The 7,048-nt window shown below is 37.3% G+C and overlaps 1 protein-coding gene across 1 annotated transcript in view; it reads left to right on the forward strand.

Moving 5' to 3' along the window:
• Nucleotides 1-7,048, forward strand: part of LOC127410698 (serine/threonine-protein kinase PAK 6-like) — a 38,825-nt gene continuing 31,777 nt past the window's right edge. The window contains exon 1 of the mRNA XM_051645871.1: nt 1-253. The gene's annotated coding sequence lies outside the window, so the exon portion shown is untranslated. The remainder of the gene's footprint in view (nt 254-7,048) is intronic.

Raw genomic sequence — 7,048 nt, forward strand, 5'->3', positions numbered from 1 at the left:
ACAAGGGCTTCTGGGAGATACAATGGGCAGTTTTGAGCAGAATGTAACATCTGCAATAACACAGCACTGAGATGAGATGGTCGTGCATGCATGCAGCTGCAGGCACAAATGCATTGGGCTCTCATGTGAGCGGCTGCCTGCAGTGGGGAGGCTGATTGAGCGCTTGTGTGACCGTGTGTGAGAGCGTGTTTTAATTCAGCCTCACAAAGCCTCTTCCAAGGAGAGGCTTCTGAATTCATCACACAACGGCAAGGTAAGGAACGTTTCTGCATGCATATGCAACCAATGATCATGCTCTCAAATGGTTTGTAGGGAAAAAGGCAGAGAAAATGAAATGAGGTTGAGATTCATTGGTGGTGCTGCTTTGTGCTGCATCGTTGGAGAGAGACAGAGATAGTGGGTGATGGGAGAAAGAAAATGCACTTAGATGACAATAAAGGAGAGTTTGAAAAGGCTAATCAAGAGGTAAAGCTTAGAAGGACTGCGGTGATGTGGAAATACGGTCACCCTCCCCTCACACATCACCTCCTCTTTGGCTATACGTTCACACAGCAGCAGAATACGGTTGTCAGTCCTGTTTTAGACCCCGTTTACACCTGTATAAGATCCGTTTTGGGCCATCCGATCACAAGTGGACATCGCTAAACAAAGGTGTAAACGAGGTCACTGTGACTTTGCCAAGTGTCAAAGATGTGTTGCCCAGCACAGTCTCATGACCACTCGAACTCGTTAGATATTGTACGACTTGGCTCGACTCAGCTTTTACTCCCATAGAGACCAAGCAAAACATTGATGTTGTTTTTTCTCTATGGGTGTAAAAGTGAAACATTTTGTACCTCGTAGCCAACTCGCACGATTTTGCTACCTTGTACTATTATTATAACTTTTGTTTTGTTGGTCCTGGAAACACATTCTAGTCAAGCATAGTCCTAACTAGAGGTTGGCCAACAGTATATTTTGCCAAAACTGACAACTAAGCTAGTGGAAAAGGCTGATAACTGATTAATTAGCCAACTGTATTAACATTAAATGTTAAATAAAAAAATTAAAAAAAGTCTTTCCTTACTTTGACGGGCATAGACAAAGAGGCAAAAAGAGTCCAAAATTAACAAAATCCCAGATGCAGTTTATTGTGCAACCAAAATCCCAATAATAACCAGAAAAAATAAGATTTGGTGCACGTGGGAGGTCAAGTTATGAACAAGCCCGCAATACACAGGGGACTCTTATTTTGAAATATTGGCACTCACTTAAACACATAAGGGAAACAAAACATGCACTCTTACAATCATCTACAATGTATTATAATATAAACAATATAAAGTAAACAATGTCACATTGGCTAATAAATGCTGTATGAGCAGCAACTCTAACTGTAAATCAACATTTATCAATTGTAGTCCACACGAGGAAGTGATTGTTTTTATTTCACCTCTAGAGGCCACTGTTATACTGTAGAACCAAGGAGTTCTAACTTTAGAATCCTCCAGCACCAGAAACAGAGGAAAATAATTATAATAAAAAACAAAAACTATCGGCAACAATCGGCACTGATATTTTCCAATAATCAATAGTTACAAAAAGCAACTATCGGTGCCGATATATCTGTAAAACCAGTCTTCCAAAAAGCAACTATTGTTGTTCCAAAAAGCTAATATTGGTGCCAATATATTGGTAAAACCGGTCTTCCAAAAAGCAACTATCAGCACCAAAATATCGGTAAAACCGGCCTTCTAAAAATCAGCTATATCGGTGCTGATATATTGGTAAAACCAGTCTTTCAAAAAGCAACTATTGATCTTCCAAAGAGCAACTATCAACGTTGATATATTGGTAAAACCAGTCTTCCAAAAAGCAACTATCGGTGCTGATATATCGGTATAACCGGTCTTTCAAAAAGCAAATATTGATCTTCCAAAGAGCAACTATCGGCATTGATATATCGGTAAAACCAGTCTTCCAAAAAGCAATTATCGGTGCCAATATATTGGTAAAACCAGTCTTCCAAAAAGCAACTATTGTATTGTTAAAACCGGTCTTCCAAAAAGCAACTATCAGCACCAATATATCGGTAAAACTGGCCTTCCAAAAATCAACAATCTATCTTCCAAAAAGCAACTATTAGCATAGATATATCGGTAAAACCGGTCTTTCAAAAAGCAACTACTGGTCTTCCAAAAAGCAACTATTGGTCTTCCAAAAAGCAACTCTCAGTGCCGATATATCGGTAAAACCAGTCTTCCAAAAAGCAACTATCAGCATCGATATATCGGTAAATCCGGTCTTCCAAAAAGCAAATACTGGTCTTCCAAAAAGCAACTATTGGTCTTCCAAAAAGCAACTATTAGTGCCAATTTATCGGTAAAACCAGTCTTCCAAAAAGCAACTATCAGCACCAATATATCGGTAAAACTGGCCTTCCAAAAATCAACAATCTATCTTCCAAAAAGCAACTATTAGCATAGATATATCGGTAAAACCGGTCTTTCAAAAAGCAACTATCAGCATAGATATATCGGTAAAACCGGTCTTTCAAAAAGCAACTACTGGTCTTCCAAAAAGCAACTATTGGTCTTCCAAAAAGCAACTCTCAGTGCCAATACATCGGTAAAACCAGTCTTCCAAAAAGCAACTATCAGCATCGATATATCGGTAAATCCGGTCTTTCAAAAAGCTACTACTGGTCTTCCAAAAAGCAACTATTGGTCTTCCAAAAAGCAACTATTAGTGCCGATTTATCGGTAAAACCAGTCTTCCAAAAAGCAACTATCAGCACCAATAAATCGGTAAAACAAATCTTTCAAAAAGCAACTACTGGTCTTCCAAAAACCAACTATCAGTGCCAATATATCGGTAAAACCAGTCTTCCAAAAAGCAACTATCAGCCGTGCCGATATATCGATAAAAAATTATATGTCGGTCGACCACTAGTCCTACCCCTAACCATAACCTACACATAAAATCAGTAGTAAGTTAAATGTTGATAAAAATGGTGTACAAGGAAGAAGACAGAGGAAAAGCATACTGAAATTAATGAAGCTACAAAGTTTTTGACCAAATACCTGAAAGGGTGAAAATGGTGGGAGCTGTTTAAAATAGTTTTGAATAGAAATTAAATCCTTAAAGATGCTGTACAAGTCTTCATATTTACAATCATTATGCATCTCTTCGGTTATTACCGTAAAGGCTATTACGAATACTACCAGTATCTAGTCAGAATCTACAAAAATCAGTGCAGTAGACAAAAATCACTACAAAAATATCTCCATCTCCTCTCCTTATTGAGTTCATGTTGAGGTGAGACATAAAAATCTGGAAGTTGGATTGAACGCTTCTTGTGGCAAATGTTTCAAGTGAACGTTTCCACAGGGAGCTGCCGCTCAAAACTGTGCCAGTTGTTGCTGTCACATTGAGTTTATCCACGTTTACAGGCGAGCGCTTGTGTGAACTGATCTTATAAGACAGTGAGATTGTCTGTTGCACTGTCAGTTCCTGCTGGGTTTTAGATTATTAGTGGCGCTTGTAAAGTCAAGCATCACTGTTATTATTACTCACAATTAGAGTTAGGATTTTGCACAAATCCCTAACCCTAAGAGTTAAACTTGGGTGTGTAACTCCAAAGCCGTTTGTGCTATGGATATTAAATTACACCTTCAATCTAGTTTTTATATTTAGAAATCAAATGATTTGAGTCATGTAAGAGAAGCTAATCTGAGTTCAGTGTCTATAGTCGTGTTTACAGTAATAGATCAGATATCTGACGTGTGGTTTGGGTGGTTATAAATTGTCTGAGGAAAACCAGGGGCTTTAAGACAATCAAACTTCTTTTATTCTCTAAGGGTCACTGCGTTCAATGTCCAGTACAGTTCAGAAACTCTTGTTAAGTTCCTCATCAATTGACGATTCTCTCTAGAGGAAGTGGAGATCATATAGAGGAAACGAGTGGCAGATGAGGAGCAGAGGTGAGAGCTATAGATGTGAATGAAGACAGACTACATACAACTCGAGCGTTTAGCGTCACAGCATTTCTGAAAAGCTGCTTCACACTTCACTGGCGTCGCAGTGATGGGACTGTCCCGGCTATGACAAACGATTCCACTCGTCTCTGCCCAGACACAGATGAACGTGAACTATGGACAGGGGAGCGCTTTCTTCTTGGGACACAGTCCAGATATTCCAAAGGGAATAAGGTGGTAAAAAGTGAAGAAAATTTAAGAGACATCCACATCAAGGAATGAAGATGGCAAACAAACCCAAAATACATTATGATTTGGGGGCTGGAACAAGCAAAAAACAGATTCCAACCCGGTCTTGCGATAAGTCATAATAATTAGTTGGAGATTGCCAAATCATACAAGTTGGTTCGTGCAAAAACTTTTACTCTCATAGATAAAGATAAAAGAACCAACAAACAATATGATAACGATTTTTGTACGAGCCAAGTCTTTTTCACCATTTCGTACTAATTATTACATCTTGTTATGAGACTATGTTGGTAAAGCTGGTAAATCTCTTCTGCTGTTGTTGTTTGTTTTTCTACTCAGCCTATGTCATGTGAAGTATTTTGCATATTCTTGGGCCTATGCAGTTCATGTTAACATTTTTGTTTTTGTACGATACAGAATTTTAAAACTGTGACGGGTCCCACTTGATGTCCAAAGTAAAATCTGGTTCTCAAAGCAAAACCAGTTGAAAACCACTGATTAAAAAGATATTGTGCTTTGATTTTTGATAATGGTTCCTTCTTAATTGCTTTATTAACTTCCCTTATATACAGAATCAATACTGTAATAAAGTTCAGCTAATATTAAGAATAAAAACTACAAAAAATGACGACACACTGCAAGTTTAAACTTTGAAAGTAAACAATCAGTCTACATCTGTTACACAATATCTCATTATGACTTACACTGGAAGAGCATCATAACTTAATACATGTTTAATAATTTATTAAAGCATTAGTGTAATAATCACCATCTGTCTGTCATCTGTTCATTGTTACATGTGCAAACCACCCAAACAATAGAAGAATTAGCAGACTGGTTGACTTGCAAATAAATACATGTCAATTTATTTTCCAAACGATTATTGCTATTTCAACATCTCACATCCTGTAAAGATATGAAACATTTTCTTGTAATATTCAACACTTTGCTGCGGAACATTCTGGAGGCATTTGCTCAAAAGAGACAAATGCCTATTCATACTATACTATTTTGCAAAAATGAATACAAAAACTGGAAAGTCATGCTATAAAATTAAATATCTTTCATTATAACACGGATAGTTCCAGTAATCCATTCATCTCTTTCCATAATTGAATAAAAAATGTGTACTGACCCCGACCTGCATGTATCATGAGCTAAACACATCTCTCAAGGGAGAAATGGCTTTTTGTCAAACATTAAGTTTGAGAAGTGAGGGATTCTGTGGGCGAGGGGAGTGTTTGACAGTGAACGTTTGTCTGTGTAAATCCCAGTGACACGGATACAGCACTGAAGTGAGAATGCATGGGTTTAAATCACTTAACACTGATGCCAATGCAGGAATAGAGAGACAGAGAGTTAATTTTCATTTCCAAATGGTTAAAAATGGACTCAATTAATTTAGCATTCACTGCATGCTTTTGTAACTTAAACAGATTGATTTGAAGACACGTTTTGTGCCAAAGAATTGTGCTTTGAATGCAATCTGTCTCTGTGTTAGCACATTAAACAGGACACATGGTTGAAGAGTTTGTTTGTAAAATTCAGGTTGATGAACACTGTGGCCTCTTGCACAGTTTAATCAAAGATGTTCTGGCCTTCTGGGAGTCCATTAAATAATTTGACTCTCAGCAGATAAAGACGTCTGATCAGGACAGCGGTATGAAGATGAACGAGGTCTCTGGGGTTTTATTTATTGATGTGGTGAACGTCCCTCGTGAGAGCTTGAACTACATTTGCCTATAAAGAGGCATGATTCATTTTCAGTTCTTTTTCGCCTTTAGTTTGCCTCTATTTGGGACAAAACGATCTCTGTTTCAGATGGCATGCACACTGTCTTTGAAATAATCAGTACGTATTACTTTTGGACACCAGAAATTCCCATCATCACACAAGTCTACACACTTTTTTTGCACGTTTTTTTCCCATGCCAGTCTATTATCATAGCATCCATTTCAAACAAACCCTCCTCTAACAGCCTGTAAAAACAAAGAGGACTGTGGTTGGTCACTTTACATGTCAGGCAGAATCATCCTGGGCAGTTCTTTACCAGAATCAGCTGAAATGAGGACCAGACTTTGAGCCGATGGTCAATTGTCTGACATTGCAAAATAGGTACAAAATGGCACGAAAGTGAAGCAACAATTGCCTCATTCCAGTTTCCACTAGCATTCTTTCAAACTCACCTCCAACTAATTATAATGAACGGCTAAAAAACAAAAAACTGATGCTTGGAGATCCATATATACAGTACATACAGTATATAATATTTCGTAAAAGAGGGTGAAATCGCAAGATATCGTACAACTTGGCTCGTACGAAAAGGTATGACTTTTATTCGCACAGAGACCAACCAATCAACAAAAGTTTTCAATCTATGCAATATAGCTAGCCTTCCATTTAACACTTTATTTTAAGATTTGATTACACTTTTTCTTACAGAGTATTTTTGTCTTAATATCTGGTAAAAATACGTATATATTAAAAACAAAAAATGGCATGAGACATTAAGTCATGCTTTCAAAGAAATCTAACATTTGGTGTGGATTATACTTAAAACAAGAAAAAGTATTTGCCAATGGGGTAAGGAAAACGCTGCTAAATTTGGTAAAATTGATATCTTATGTCAGTTTGCTTTTCAAGTAAATTTACAGTGGTGTGAAAAAGTGTTTGCCCCCTTCCTGATTTCTTATTTTTTTGCATGTTTGTCACACTTAAATGTTTCAGATCATCAAACAAGTTTAAATATTAGTCAAAGATAACACAAGTAAACACAAAATGCAGTTTTTAAATGAAGGTTGTTATTATTAAGGGAAAACAAAATCCAAACCTACATGGCCCTG

Source organism: Myxocyprinus asiaticus, chromosome 20 (assembly GCF_019703515.2).
Source record: "Myxocyprinus asiaticus isolate MX2 ecotype Aquarium Trade chromosome 20, UBuf_Myxa_2, whole genome shotgun sequence".
In the NCBI taxonomy this organism is placed as follows: Eukaryota; Metazoa; Chordata; class Actinopteri; order Cypriniformes; family Catostomidae; genus Myxocyprinus; species Myxocyprinus asiaticus.